Genomic DNA, 17,046 nt, shown 5'->3' with positions numbered 1-17,046 from the left:
GCACTACTCTCTGCTCAAAGTAAATGAAAAGAAACTAAACTTTATTGATTTGGGGTTTTTGATGTTGTTGTTGTTGCTTTTTCTGCATTTTACTGTGACACACCTAGTTTTCTTACTGAACATTATTCAGCTCTTGCAGTGAGTAAGGTGAACGAAAATTCAGAGTTGCATAATCAATCATTTTATTTCACTGTAATCAAAGACTACATGTAACACAAACTCCAATTTTTTAAGCCCTGATAAGCCCAAGCATTTGAGTTTATTAGTTAGGCAAGTACTAGAGTACTGCTAACTTATTCAGGTTTACAGTGTTCCATTCATCCACTCATGGAATTGATAAAAAAAAAAAAAAAAAGGTCAACCAGTCAAAAAAGCCAGCATTTCTTTTTTTTTTGAGTGTGTATTTCTTTCCATAGCACCTGTTCATCGAGGCACCAAAGAAAAGACATTTGATGAAAGTATCTGTGTATGATGAATTGCACGTCATGTAATGTTAATTTGGTAGATACATTTATGCGTATGGTCTGGGAGTGTCTTGAAGTCAAAACATTCTGGGAAAGGGTGTCTCAAAAATTGTCCAATATGACACAAATAAATTTTTATTGTTTGCCATCTCTAATATTAAGGAATGATCATTCATCTGACCCTTAACTCAGAAGCGGTTGTTATTTTTGGCAGCCATGGCTGCTAAAATGTTGGTTGCTGTAAGATATTTATTTTCTAATAAATAATCAATCCATCAGTTGTACCATTCTTTAAAGTGATAGTTCACCCAAAAATGAAATTTCATTCAATATCTATTGACCCCTTTGCTGATGTGAGGATGAGTGAAGATCTCCAGTTCACAAAACACTCCTGGGGTTTCAGTGGAAAACAGCCAAATCCAGTGACCAGTTTTGAAATTAAAAAAATAAATAAAATAAAACACAACAAAACACAAAAAATGTCTCCATACTGCTTGTGTTGTGTAATCCAAGTGTCTATAAACTCCAACATTAAAATCTGACCCAAAAAGATGCCATTTACGCCATGTTTTTACCCTAAATGTCAACCGTAGCCTCTCAGACCAGAGCCACATGTACACCTGAAACATAAGTCGGGCCTTTCTCAATCTGGAAAGGATTTTGTACACAACACTACAAGGTTTCTGTTGCTCTCGCTCTGTAGTCCATGGCTGCAGCAACAAAATGATGTTCCTCCTCTATGTCGAAGGCCTTGTACATTTTGTTCTTTGTTGAAAGTTTGTGAAGTCAACTGTATGCGTAACAAGTCACTATTTCTGAGCAGATCTCTCTCTGTTGTCTGAGTCACTTCCAGGTAGCATGTAAACAGAGATGTGAGGGTATTGCGAGATCTCATATATCTTGTGTCGTGCAGCTTAGGCGAGAGCTTATGTACCCACTTCAGGCGTGTGCATGTAGCTCTGTTGTGAGAGGTTACAGCTGAGATTTAGGCTAAAAACATTGTGTAAAGGGTGTCTTTTTGGGTCAAATTTTAATGTTGCATCTTACGGACACTTGGATTACACCACACAAAGCAGTATGGAGACATCTTGTGGTTTTTGTTTTGTCTTGTTTTGTGTCTTTTTTTTTTATATTTTAAAATTTTCACTTCAATTGTACTGGATTTGGCTGCAAGGCTGTTTTCTGCTGAAACCCGGGAGTGTTTTGCGAACTGGAGATCCTCACCCATCCTCACATCAGCACAGGGGTGAGTAGATATTGAGTGAATTTTCATTTTTGGCTGAACTATTGCTTTTTAATAGAGTATGTGCTTATAGAACTGTCCAGAGCAAAGATGAACTATTATAGCCAAAACAATCTTGAGAAGTGGATGGAAGCACTGAGCTCAACAAAGCATATAACAAGTTGAAGGGAGGAAGAAGAGAGATCAGAAAAATTCTTAGTATAAAAACTTGTATCAGTGGCGTACAGTGATGATTAGATCTGGGACTTCAGTTCAGCCAAAACTTTGCTAGACAAAAAAAAGGATTTTGGTGGAATAAAAGGCAGGCAGCAGTTACCTTGATAGCTGTAGTAAAATTTGTATTAAACAGTAGATGACTACCATTTACTCTGTTACTATTGTTTGGTTAAGTTATAATGAAGTTTGTGTTTGATATTAAGAGCTGTAATAATCAATAAGGATAATTGAGTTTTATTATTTCTGTCTACCAACACAGCTCTGTCTGCTGTGCTGTGCTGTTGGAAGAAGTTTTAATAAAGAAGATTCAAGTGTCTGAAAATTGATTTCTAAAAGACTCGGAGATGAGGGCAATTTCAGTAAAATGTGTCAAATATATCCCTACCTGGGAAGCTGGGGGAAATAGGCTATTTCCAAGTAAGTAGAAAAATGAAAAAAATATCTTCTCCAAACAAATCCAAATTTCCAGAGCTGTCTTATTTACACACAGGGTCATTTTGGTGAGCAAGGTAGTTGCAGCATTATTCAAGTAGTGTCCAAAATCCTCTATGAAGACAGTCTACTTTATGCAGCTTGTGTGCCCAGCATTTTTTATCACTCTTTAAAAAAATGCTGCTTACACAACAATTTCTTGTTTGTTAAAAGTGCATTCATCCATATTAGTCAATTATCACAAAGAATCATCACCAACACGTTTTAACCTTCTTTTAACCATTTGTTCTGATTTTCTAGATGGCAAAATCAGATCTCACTCTCAACATCATCAACCGAGGTTCCAGCAACAGCAGGCAGCTGTTCATTCTTCAGTGAAAAGGCTGATAAATTCACTGTACAGTACCTACCCAGCACCAAACAGCAGAAAATCTGGTACAGACCTGAACAGAAATAAAGTAAATATTGATCTTTGTCAGGTGGACACAAATCTGAATTCAAATGAATGCCTAAGTTTCTCTGTAAATGGGCAACTGTTTGTTCATGTTCACCACTTCACTTACAACTTTAAAGTGGTGATAGGCCAATGTTCTGTTAAAGCTGTAAAGCCTGTTTTCCTTTCCCCTAAAGTGGTCAAAAAAATCAATAATTCAATAACATAACAACATCTAAAGAGATCACTTGTGACAGAGCTTCGTCAGAAGTTTCCCCCTGCTTGCAGTCATTGCACTCATTCAGCATAAATATCTCTGTTAATATTCAATTAAAAGTTCTCACTTTTTTTTGAGATATTGGCTTTATATTTAATAGTTCCTGCAACTGCCAATTCACCTGTCTTTGATTTCAGAGCCAACAGTAGACATCATCCATCTAACTGGAGACAGCAATGGGCATGTGCAGTTTGGTCAAGACGCATACAGTCTACCAAAAGATCAGGCATATCCCCAATCACTTCAACTTCCTGTCAAGCAGAGTCCATTGTGAGACCAGACAGAGCTGGGCAGTGAATGATGGCACAGAGATCTGGTCACACCATTCTGTACCTTCAGCACTGGATGTTCCATGAACAGACACTTTACCCACAACATTCTAGTTTGACTTTTTTTTTTTGGGGGGGGGGGGGCATTTAGCCTTTATTGGACAGGACACCTGTTGCCATTCACAGTAGGTATTTTTAAGGACTTGTCCCACAATGATACCATTCAGAAATAACACTGAAAGTACTTTCTGATGGCATTCTGCTTCAGATTGGTATTTGTAAAGTGTTATATCATGACAGAATTTAAGGACAGGCCTTCACACTAAATGCTGAAATGATTTGGGCCTTTCTGTGTGGAGTTTGCATGTTCTCCCCTTGTCTGCGTGGGTTCTCTCCGGGTTCTTCGGCTTCCTCCCGCAGTCCAAAGACATGCATGCTAGGTTAATTGGTGACTCTAAATTTTCTGTAGGTGTGAGTGTGTCTGTCTCTATGTTGTCTATGGTGTACCCCGCCTCTCACCCAATGTCAGCTGGGATAGGCTCCAGCCCCCGCGACCCGATCCAGAATAAGCGGTTACAGAAAATGAATGAATAATCATATCATATGAAATGTCAGACATTTGAGAAAATACTCATCAGATCATATCTGTTTATATTTGTTGTATGTGGATGTAGCATGGATGAAGTCTCATTCTGTTGCCCAACCCTGTTATGATGAATGATAAAAAAAAAATTAACATTGATAGCTGTTAGGTAATTTTCTTATGACATTGCGCCGAAAATAATTAAAATGCAATTTTTGTCATGACAAAGAGACAGAAAAGGCAGGGGAAGACAAATTTCTTCTTGGGACAAGAAACCCAAGTAGGAACTATGAAGTCCTACTTTTGAATCTGAAAATCCTTAATATTAAACTTCTTTACTTCTTTTCTTTTTTTTTCATAGAGATACCGTTTTCTCTTTTTATTTAAGTAAATTTGCGTATTTTAAAATACTGAGCAGGGTCTTTAGACTGACAGTATTTGTTGTTTGATCTTCTAGCTGCCTTGTGTTATATTCATAAATTGTAGCGTTCCCATTTCCGGGGCCCTCTGAATGTAGCATACCGGGTTGACAACAACGGGCAGTAATTAAATCAGGGGACTGACCGACCGACCAGAAACTCCAGGTGGAAAACTCCGCACAATAAAGTGAAGTAAGTTTAAAATTAGTTAAATTATAAATAAGTCTGTGTGCCGGTGATTGGTATATTGTTAGCTAGCTAACATTAATGTAGAGTCATGTCAGCTAGTAACAGTTTGCTATTTGAAGAGAAATTATTTTGACAGTTCAAGGGCAACTGTGGCATTTTAGGCTGGATGGTAGCTAACGTTAGCTAATTTAACCATAACACTAACCCTGCTTAATAGTTCTCATTATAAATTGTGCTGAGGATCAACGCTACGTTCCTCTTTTCACACATTATTTCACCCTGTTTGTCAGTGAATCTCAAAGTCAAAGTCTCAAAGTTGAGGCGCAGGGAGGGTAAGTGTCCGTGATACCCAGTTAACACCCAGAAATTATGGACAAGGGCATGCCTGATATTAGTGTATGTGGATCCGAAGTAAAGAAAGTGAGGGGACGGAGGTACCGGTGTTACAATTCTCAATTCGAGTAAGGGAGTAATAATGTTGATTTAATGACTCACTGGATGAAAATGCGTTTTGCAAGAGACTCGGGCTGGTATCAAAACATCCTTGTTTCCTTCTCTTGCTGTCATGCTACCACTGCTTGCGCTGGTGGCGCACCTGCTTTTAATTTCTGATTAGTTTATTGCATGATTGGCTTAAAAAAGTTAAAAGTTAAAGTACTTATCTCATCTTATATAAATTATGTGCAATGCTGCACAAATATTTTTATTCCTTTGTGAAGGCATAAAAAACAATAACATAACATTTTTCACTTTTATTTCATTTATTATTGTGCAGGAACAAATTGAAAATGAAGTAATAAAATCAGTTCAAATTAAACAGCCCTAATTCACTTAACTCTGCTTTACAGTTAATTCCTGTTCTGTATCACATAAAAGACAAGCTCACATGACAAAACAGAACCAACAAAAAATACATTCAAATTACTATACTATACTTTACTTTTCTGTATCAATTCAAAAATTTCATGACGTGATCACAAAGTAAGGATGGGTTTGTCCTTTGCCAGAACTCGTTACATTCGTGCCAAATGTGTCAGTGGGACTAAAGCATCAAGTAATTTCTCTGTGGTTTTTGAATGTTTTTTTTTTTTTTGTTTAATTCCAGAGGAATTACTCACCCTATATTATGTTTTTGCCACACAATGTTTTGTGTCACCATGTTTTTGACTATAACACTCACTGTGCATACTTATGTTCCAGGAATTTGCTGCTGCGTGTAAAATACAGAGTGGCAAGTGTGTTATCACCATTAAGGTAAGCTGCTTCCATGTGATATAGCTTAAGTATGACTATAAAAATATTGGTTCTTTCTTTGTCAGAACTGACAATGTATACTCAGGCCTGGAATGAAGTCATTTTTAGGAGAAGGCACAAAAAAAACATTATTTACCACTGTAAACCATTAATCAAACCAATAAATAAATGCAGTATATCAGACAACCTAAAAGCTCATTTAATATCTCGTTATTATAAAATATAATTTCTTTTAATTGTGTTCTGTACTTTCAGCAGTGAGTGACAGGTAAATATACACAAAGGACAACCATTTATTGCATACTGCAGTTAGAACCTGACTATAATTAGCTGATAATTAACCAGCTACAAAGTAATTGATACACAAAATATTAAACCATTAACCAACCAGTATCTAACAGTCAATGTCAAACAACTGTATGCTTATAATTGTATAGATTGCGATGTCCATGGCCAACTCAATTCTATTTAAAGTCGACCTTTGCAAATTCTGCTTTTCTGTCTTTGTAAGACCTGCAATTGACAGTATATAGAAACATTTTTGTAACTGTTCTTTAATGGAAAATTAAATTGTACATTCACACATACATTCATAATAAAACACTGGCTATGAAATAACTTTTACATTTTATCCAAAAGTGCTCTGGGTCACTCTTAGCCTTAGTCTTATTAAGTTTATATACCAGAGGAAGCACAATCTCTTGTGAAGTCATGGGTAGGCAGATGTAAACAAAACAGAGGCTGACTTGGTGCAACAGTTTGCTGTAGTACTGCTTAGCAGTGAGGAAAAAACAAAAGAAGAGAGCTTTCTTTGCATGATCTGGATCAACAAAGTCTAAAACCGCAATCAGAGATAACGGGTGTCACGATGATGGTTATCAACTTGCTTTGTTAATCCAGGCTTTCGTCTTCAGACTCTGTGCGCGCTCACATGAAAGGGGCATTTCTTGCATCATTTGACTCTTCTTCCGCATGAAATGAAGCAATCGCAAGCCACTTAAGTCAAAATCATCTAGTTGTTATAATTATGAGCTGTGGAAAATATACAAAATACATTACAGCAAAAAGCAACATTGTTGCTGCAAATAAAGCAGGAGAAGAAGTATGCTGTCAGAGAATTACTGATCGACTAAATGTGGTCTTAATGCTGCTGTTTATTCTAACATGAAAACTGCACATTAAACAATAAAACTCCATACAGCAGATTTAAACATGATGAAGTCTGTCTGACACTGTCCTATGATGACAGAGACGTGGAGATCACTTAAGTTTCTGACCAAACCAACGTAAAATGAGTGCAACTGATTTAAGATTGTCTGTGATAAATGATGATGAATTTTCTAATCAGTGATCTGAGCTGCAATATCACAAAGGCAAAACAGATAACAGTAAAAAGTATTCAAAGTGTCTGTAGTTGTTTCATCATTATTTTAGTGTGTGGATTATATACCATGACAATTTAAAGTGTTAATATGATCTGGAGCAAACGGGAAAAATGACTCTGCATCACCAAATGGAGGTTACCATCATGACAGCGTGATGCATACCGCTTGTGCTGCTTCGTTCGGTGATATTACGAACATACAGCTCAACAACTTTTCATTTTTATTGTCTTTCCTCAGTTTAAAAGCTATATCGCTCATAAACAACCTTGTTAGGACAATTATAAGTGAAAGAACTGCGCTTTTTACAGACGATTTAATCTGAATCTCTGAACATAACCTGCTCCCGACCAGGTTATGAGTTTAGCATAAGTTACCATGGTGATCTAGCCAGGTTAAAAGAGAGCCACTTTCGTGACACTGAAAATCCTGGCTTTAGACTCAACATAGCTCGCTAACCCATTCATCTCGCTTCGTAGTACACCCCTCTGGTCAGCACAGATTGTTTATTCTTAAGTCAGAACAGGAAATGAGTTTTTAACTGCCACTGTGTGAAGTAATATGCTGCCAGCTACGCAGCAAAATCTGTATACTCAGATTAACACTGTTGGAATTTATTTCAACACTTTTGAAATGTCTATATGGGTCCACACCACAGATAGTTAATTTTATTGTTTTTGGAGAGTTGGTACCTTAACACTAATTTAGTGTAATTATTGACTATTTTGAGTTAAAATTCAACACTTCTTAGCACTAACAATTGTTAGTTTTTCTAACTCTCGTATGCAGTGTTGATATTAATTCTCTCAAGGGTTACCACTAACACTGTAAGATGTTGGTTAATATAGCTTTTCTTAATTACTAAAAATGAACTTGAAAAGAACAATTTTCTGTTTTTATTAGGGAGGTCATTCACAGTCCAGGTTTGCAAGACATTCAGTACATGAAGACAGTACATAAATCACATTTACATAAGTACATAATAGTAAAGACATAACTCAAATAATGGCATTAAACTTAGTCATAATAAGCTTGTCTTCTACTATTTTTCTCCCTTACATTTTAGTGTCCGCAACTATAAACATTTGAACAAACAATGTCATACACATTCATTTATCTATGAAAGTCTGCTCCTCATAGTTCATTGAAAATGGCAATTTCCTTTAAAGTAGGTCAGGTCTCTGTGAATTAATGTATCCAATCCATTTTGACCACAATGTCCTACATTTTTCTCTTTGCATTTTTATAGAAAAGGTTAGTCTCTCCATTGTGTAGATTTCCTGAATAATTTTTAACCAGTCCTCTAATGTTGGAGCATCTGGTTGTAACCACTTCCTTGTCACAGCTTTTTTGCCTCCAATAAGTAATATTCTCATTAAATATTTGTCTGTTTTAGTTTGAAGATTCAGTGTTACAGTGCCCATATACATTGTCAAAGCATCAAATGGAATAGTGATCTGAATTACTGTTTCCAAACATTTATGAATTTCCCTCCAATAGAATGTAATTTTGGGGCAATCCCAAAATAAATGATAATGGTTACCTACATCTGTTCCACATAGCCCCCAACAATTAATTCCAACACCTTGATATCTCTTCTGGGCAGGAGTAATGAAAATCTCATGATATTTTTCCATCCAAATTCCCTCCAACAGTGTGATGATGTAGTTATCCACTGTGATTTGCATATATCTCCCCACTCATCTTCAGATATGACCATTCCTCCCTCTCTTTCTCATTGATTTTTTACATGTTGGGTGGTTGTCTTTGAGGAGTCCTGAAAGCTTTTATATAGAGCTGCACAATATATCGTTTGAGCATCGTCATCGCAATGTATACGTGTGCGCAATAGTCACATTGCAGGTCCTACGATGTAGGAGGCAAATGAACTAAACGTGTTCTCATCTAATTTCAAGGGTACCTGACACACACTGCGTGCAGCAATCCACCAATCACAATCGTTCTTAATCAGGTTGCCAAAGCAGACCACGCCCCTGTATGTGGAGTGAGTCACAAGATCAGTGCAGGTTAATTGTCCACAAGACGGTGGCAGTGGAGCATAACATAAAGTGTTATTCAAGTCATCTGGTGAAAATTCCTGTATTTTTTCATATCGCAATATATATCGCAGGGTTAAAAAAAAAATTTGCAATGTCAGTTTTTTCCAATATTGTGCAGCCCTACTTTTATATAATCTGGATATTATTTTGCATCCATTTCCTGATTTGTAAGTTGACACAAAAATATTCAATATATCATTGTCTACTTTCTCCAAGCCCTCAGCTATAATTTAATTCACCCTGTGTCTCACTTGTAGATATCTGAAAAAATCTTGATCCTCCAATCCATAATCTTTTTTAAGTGTCTCAGAGCTTTTCAGTGTTTTGTTATGGATACAGCAGCAATATGCTGTTAGCCCTTTACCCATCCATATTTTAAATCTGGTATCCGTCTTGTTTGGGATGAAGTCAGTATCATATGGACACCATCTTAATTTCTCCACACCCTTCAGGTTTTACTTTTTAACTACCCTCTGCCAGGTGTTAAGAGCCACTTGTATCCAAGGATTGTTTTTATCTGTAAAGGTGTCCATCAATCTACTGTCTACAATCATAGCTTGTATTGATGATCCAATAGATTTCCCAACTTCTTTAGCTCAGAAACTTTACTACAAGGGATCTCGGAGGAGCTCCTTCTTGCGGTGCTGGTCCAAGTGCACTGTGCACCCTTTTGATCTGGAGATCCATATCAGGTGGCAGAGATAAGTTATGTTTCAGCAGCTCTTCAACAAAGCTTATCATTGATGGAGACTTGTTCTCAGACCCCTCCACTACGGAGTAGATCCTAACGTTGTTTCGTCTCGACGTTCCCTCTTGGTCTGTTTGTTTTGCTTCCAGGCGAGTTTTGGAGTTTTATTAGCTCCTTCATCACTTCTTCCATAGACTGTAGCCTCTCCTCTGTGTTTAAAATTCGCTCCCCTGCCTCATCGAGTCTCAGCTTGGTTTTGCTTATCTCCTCTTTGATTTCTCCCAGTTGTTGCTTGTTTTCTTGTCTGAAACTTTTTATCTCAGCGAGTATGGTATTCAGACTGACCATATCGGTGTCCGTGCCTTCTTTTCCATTAGCCTTAGCTGGCAAGCTGCAGCTAGCTGGGGAGGACTCTCGGCTTAAGTTATCGTGTGAATCGACATTCTGTGCATATTTCTTGATTTTGACTTTGTTCTGCCTGTCTTTCGTCATGATTTTGCCCTTATCCGTAGTTTAAGGTCAACTGAAGCAAGTTTAATAGTTTTACAGGGCTATTTAATCCAAGTTGTCGGGGGTGAATTTCTTTTATGCTGCAATCTTTGCGGCTGCGCAGTGGGAAGTCGAAAAGAACAATTTTCAACACTTTTTACACTTTTCAAAACTTAACAGTATTGAACAGTATATGCTTTCGTACTTATTTAGAGTCTCAAATGAGTGAGCTGGTTAAAAGCACAACATGTTCACTATTTTCCTCCTATATACACTATACAGCCCACAGCTAAAAGCACTATGTAAAAGGATAGTCCATCCAAAAAATTTTGTCATTATCTACTCAAACTTATGCCAATTGAGGGTAGGGCATATTTTGTTAGTCTGCAAAACACTGCTGGAGTTTGACAGGAATCTTCCAAACAAAGTAAATGAATGGTGACCAGTTTTCAAACTCTAAAAAACAACTGGGGAGAGAAGAAACCTAAAATCCCTCCATACTGGTGTAATCCAAGTCCCCTTGCACACCGTTCCATTGTTTGGAGGATTCTGCAATGCTCTTTTCCTGTGAAAGTCCAGTAGTGTTTTGTGGACTAAAAAACTAAACCTGATCTTCAGTTGGCATGAGGGCGAGTAGATGACAACTAAATTTTCATTTTTGGGTCAACTATTCCTTTAAACCCCTCCTTTCCTGTGATTTGCTGTTGAAAAGTCCTATGTGCTGTGATTGCCCGTTGTGAAATACACCAATGGTTTGACTGGCTGTTGTAAAACCCTCCTGTGTTATGACCGGCCATTTTAAAATCCCTCTGTGTTGTGATTGGCTCATGTAAAGCTCCCCTATTTTGTAATTGGCTGATATAAACTCACCTGTGCTTGATTTTGTTTTGGAAAATCTCTGTGTTGAGATTGGCTTTTGTAAACTCAATCAGCTGTTGTAAAATTCCCCTGTACCGTGATTGGTTGTGGTTAAAAAAAAGCAAACACTTGTGTTCTAAAACCCTCCTGTGTTGTGATTGGCTATTGTAAAATGAACACCTGTGCCATCATTGGCTCTTGTAAAATCCCCCTGTGCTGTGATTGGTTGTTTAAAAAAATCCCCATGTTGTAATTGGCTGTTGTAAATGACCCATTTGCTGTAATTGGCTGTTGTAAAACCCCCATCAGTTGTGACTGGTGGATGAATCCCCCTGTGTTATGATTGGCTATTGGAAAAACAACTTTTCTTTTATTTGCTATTGTAAAATCCACCTGTGCTGTGACTAGCTGTCATAAAACTCCCCTTGTGTTGTGATAGGCTTATGTAAAACCTCCCTGTCTCATGATTGATGGCTGTAAAGCCCCATGTGATGTAATTGGGTATTACAAAAGGCAACAGTGCTTTGATTTTCTGTAGTCAAATCAGTGTGTTGAGTCTGGCTGTTGTAAAACTCTCTTGTGCTGTCAAATGCTGATTTAAAACTCCTCCGTGTTGGAGTTGGCTTTTGTAAAATCCTTCTGTGTTGAAACTGGCTCCTGTTCTCTTATTTACTCTTGTAGAGAAAACCCAGTTTTTGGATTGACTGTCAAAAATCACCTATGATGTGATTGGCTGTTGTATAAACCCCCTGTGCCATGGATGGTTGATGAAAAATCCCTCTGTGTTGTGATTGGTTATTGTAAAAAAAAAAAAAAGAAGAAGAAAAAGAAAAAAAACTGTGTTCTTTTATTTGTTCGTGTGCTGTGATTGGCTCTCATCATTGGCTGATGTAAAACCCACCTGTCTCGTGGTTGGCAGCTGTAAAGGGTGTTGCAACAAGGGTTAGGGTTAGCAAAATAAAACAAAAACAACCCTTGTGCTGATAGAAAATTCCCTGTGTTTTGCTATGCTGTTGTAAAATCCCCCTCTTCTTTTATCTGAGGGGTGTACTACGAAGCGAGATTAATGGGTTAACAAGCTATGTTGAGTCTAAAGCCAAGATTTTCAGTGTCACGAAGGTGGCACTCTTTTAACCTGGCTAGATAACCATGGTAACTTATGCTAAACTCATAACCTGGTCGGGAGCAGGTTATGTTCAGAGTTTCAGATTAAATTGTCTGTAAAACGCGCTGTTCTTTAACTAATTGTTGTCCTAACAAGGTTGTTTATGAGTGATATAGCTTTTAAACTGAGGAAAGACATTAAAAATGAAAAGTTGCTGAGCTGTATGTTTGTAATATCACTGAACGAATCCATATAATGGTGATGCAGAGTCATTTTTCCCGTTTGCTCCAGATCATATTAACACTCTAAATTGACATGGTATATAATCCACACAGTAAAATAATGATGAAGCAACTACAGACACTTTGAATACTTTTTACTGTTATCTGTTTTGTCTCCGTGATATTGCAGCTCAGATCACTGATTAGAAAATTCATCATCATTTATCACAGACAGTCTTAAATCAATTACACTCATTTTACGTTGGTTTGGTCAAAAACTTAAGTGATTTCCATGTCTCTGTCATCAAAGGACAGTGTCAGACAGACTTCATCATGTTTAAATCCGCTGTATGGAGTTTTATCGTTTAATGTGCAGTTTTCATGTTAGAATAAACCGCAGCATTAAGACCGCATTTAGTCAATCAGTAATTTTCTGACAGCATACTTCTTCTCCTGCTTTATTTGCAGCAACAATGTTGCTTTTTGCTGTAATGTATTTTGTATATTTTCCACAGCTCATAATTATAACAACTTGATGATTTTGACTTAAGTGGCTTGCGATTGTTTCATTTCATGTGGAAGAAGAGTCAAATGATGCAAGAAACGCCCTTTTTATGTGAGCGCGCACAAAGCTTTAAAATGAGAACCTGGATTAACAAAGCAAGTTGATAACCATCATTGTAATACCCGTTATCTCTGATTGAAGTTTTAGGCTTTGTCGATCCAGATCATGCAAAGAAAGCCTGGCTGTGTTGAGCTTACTTCATAGTATACCCCTCTGATCTTGTAAAATCCCTGTGCTACGATTGGCAGTTGTTAAAAAAACAACAACACGTGTTCTAATTGGCTGTTAAAAAACAAAAAAAAAAACAAAACCTGTGCTGTCGACTATTGGTCGGCTCAGCTCAAAATGATGTTAGATTGGTTTACAAATATGCAAGAAACTTTTATGGATTGGTCTCCAGTCTCCAGCATGTTATCCCAGGAGACTTAAATCCCTGCCTTTTATCAACAATTTAGACCAAATAACTTCCCTTGATCATAACACAATCATTTACAACACAGTATTGATGTGGAAGGATGTGAGAAAACACCTAGATAGCCTGTCTGTCGTTTATGTTGGATCTCCCCTAACGTTTAACCCTGATCTTCCTGTACAGATCAGGAGTTTTGGTCTGAAGGAGTGGCCTATTTGATTTTGCAGGCCTGATGATCTTTGGCTTTGAAGTTGTTTGAGCAAATTAGAACAGATTTTAATATCCCTCACAGAGATTCTTTTAAGTATCTCCAAATTTGTGATTTTACAGAATCTCTTTTAAGGAAGAATGGGATTTGCTTGAAACTGTCAGTTAAGAGATATATTGATCTCAGCCAGGTCTTCCAAGGATGCAAGGGGATCTTTCCGAAATGCACTTCAATTCCTATATGTCAGCAAAATTTTTACATTTTTTCACAGGATTTATTGTACACCTGCCTGCCTCCAGAAAATGTTCACCAACAGCTCAAACCTCTGTTTTAAATGTAAAACACACAAAGGTACATTTGCTTCATGTGTCCCGGTCATGCCATTGTATGCACGTATTTTGGAAAGAGCTTCACTCTGTAATTCAGGAGGTTACTGGCAGACAGTTCTTATTGACTCCTTTGTTCTCCTTGCTGCACCATACTTCAGACAATTTCTTTAATAATGATGTCAAATCTGTGTTAACGGCTCTTTTATATTTGGCTAAAAAGCGCAACTTGTTGGGATGGTCTGTTCCACAGGTCCCCACAGTTGACATGTGGTTATCACAGATATCAGCTGTGCTTCCTCTGGAGAAACTGACTTATGATCTCAATAACAAGTCATCCAAGGAGCGACGCCTGTAGCTCAGCTGGTAGAGCGCATGCCCCATGTACTGTTGTTATCAGTCCTCCACAGTGGCCGCTGGTTCAACTCCCACCTGTGGCCCATTTGCTGCGTGTCATCCCCTGTCTCTCGATCCCCCTTTTCTGTCATATCTTCGGCTGCCACTGTCAAATAAAGGCAAAAAAGCCAGAAAAAATTATCCTGGAGGAAAAAAACAAAACAAATCGGGCAGGTTCTGTCACCTTTGGGAACCCTTACACCTTTTCCTCCAGAAACTCTGACTTGCTAACTGATGACATCTGTTGATGTCAATATCACGTTGTTGGACAATGTCCTTTTTTATTTGCTTATTTGATTTTTTTTTGAATGGATAATATATTATGTTTGTGTTGTTTATGTTGGTTGATCTTGGTTGTTTATACCAGTGATTTTCAACCACTGTGCCGCGGCACACTAGTGTGCTGTGAGAGATTGTCAGGTGTGCCATGGGAAATTATCCGGGGGGGTGCGCAATGCCTGCTAGTGACTACATTGCATGGCAGAGCATGGCAGAGTAATCAAATACTCTTCCAGGTCAATAGGTGGCAGTAGGGAGCACAATAATGACCTTAATAGAATTAGTGATGCGTGCGAGAGGTGGCCGTGACAGCAGCGATGGATAAATATTTGACAAGGAAAAATGCAGACTCCGAACTGGGCCCTAGACAAAATTCTAACCCAGATGAAGAGCCTAGTACAAGTGGTGGTCAAAAGAAAGCAAAAACGGTGAGCTCGAGGCAATACAGCGAAAGTTATCTTTCATTTGGATTTACTTTCACCGGTGATCTGACTGCGCCCACCCCATTATGCTTGGTGTGTGGGGAAAAGCTATCCAACAGTGCCATGATCCCAAGCAAGCTTAAACGCCATCTGCAAACGAAACACCCATCACTTCAAAACAAGAGCACAGACTATTTTGTTCGCCTGCGTGAACACACTGAGAAACGGCTAACTTTAATGAGAAAAACCACAAAGGTGTCTGAGAGAGCTCTCAAAGCTAGCTTCTTAGTAGCTGAACTCGTAGCCAAATCAAAAAAAGCCACACACTGTGGCAGAGACATTAATACTACCTGCCTGTAAAGCCATTGTGAACGAGATGCTTGGCCCTGCTGCAGTTAAAGAAGTAGCCAAAATCCCTCTCTCAGATAACACAATTGCCAGATGTATTGATGACATGTCTGCAGACATCGAAAGTGTTGTCTTGGAAAAGATACGCATCAGTGGGAAATTTTCATTGCAACTTGATGAGTGTACGGACATTAGTGGACATGCTCAACTCTTGGCCAATGTGCGTTTTGTGGATGGAGATGCCATCGGAGAAAACTTCCTATTTTGCAAGGCATTGCCAGAAAAAACAACAGGAGAGGAAATTTGTCGGGTCACATCAGAATATCTTGAACAAGGAGGACTTAAGTGGGAAAACTGCACGAGTGTCTGCACTGATAGAGCAGCAGCCATGGTCGGGCGCACCAAAGGCTTCATTAGCAGAGTGAAAGAGAGACACCCAGATGTAATCATTACACACTGTTTTTTGCACCGTGAGGCGTTGGTCGCTAAGACTTTGTGTTGGATGATGTTGTGCGCATGGTAAACTTTGTTAAGACAAGACCTCTGAAAAGCCGCATAATTGCATCTTTATGTGAGGAAATGGGAGCGGAGCATAACGCCTTATTGCTCCATGCGGAGGTCCGATGGTTGTCACGCGGCAAAGTGCTGGCCCGTGTATATGAGCTGCGCAAGGAACTAAAAGTGTTTTTGACTGATGAGAGGTCCGATGACGCAAGGCTGCTTGCAAGTGATGAGTGGTGTGCAAGGCTGGCATACATGGCAGATATATTTCAGCATCTGAATGAACTGAACACACGACTGCAAGGCTGAAATGAAAACCTGCTCACAAGCACAGATAAAATAAATGGATTCCCTTCAAAGGTGCACCTCTGGCAACAACATCTGGAAAGTGCCAACCTTGAAATGTTCCCACTCACCCAGAAATAGCAAGGACATGTCAACACTGCTGCGTTGTGTGAGATTATAGGTAAACATTTGAAAACTCTTGAGGAGAGGTTGTCATTTTATTTCCCCTCAACCCTCATTGAAAGCTTTGACTGGGTTAGGGACCCATATAGCTCAGCAGCAGTTTTTGGAAATGATATGACTTTGCAGGAGCAGGAGGAACTAACTGAACTGAGACAAGACCGTGGTTTAAAACTAAGCTTTGCTGATCTACCTTTGGACAGTTTTTGGTTGACTGCTGCCAAAGAGTTCCCCATTCTGGCAAACAGAGCTATTTCAACATTGCTCCCATTTTCCACAACATATTTATGTGAACTGAGCTTTTCAAGCATGACTGCTATTAAAACTAAAAACGGAGAGAGACTGAGAGCTGTTGAGGAAGAGCTTTGTGTGTGCCTTTCTTCAGTTCCTGCCAGGATATCAGCTTTGTGTTCATCTAAACAGGCCCAGGTTTCAGACTGAGTGAGTATAAACAAAGTAAGAGACTAAATTGTCATTATATATACTGTATTAGGCTACAATGTGTCGTTTGTAACATTTTTGGTTGGTGGTGTGCCGCGGGA

Source organism: Lutjanus erythropterus, chromosome 11, assembly GCF_056507025.1.
Source record: "Lutjanus erythropterus isolate fLutEry1 chromosome 11, fLutEry1.hap2, whole genome shotgun sequence".
In the NCBI taxonomy this organism is placed as follows: Eukaryota; Metazoa; Chordata; class Actinopteri; order Lutjaniformes; family Lutjanidae; genus Lutjanus; species Lutjanus erythropterus.
Note: the sequence above shows the minus strand (reverse complement) of the source record.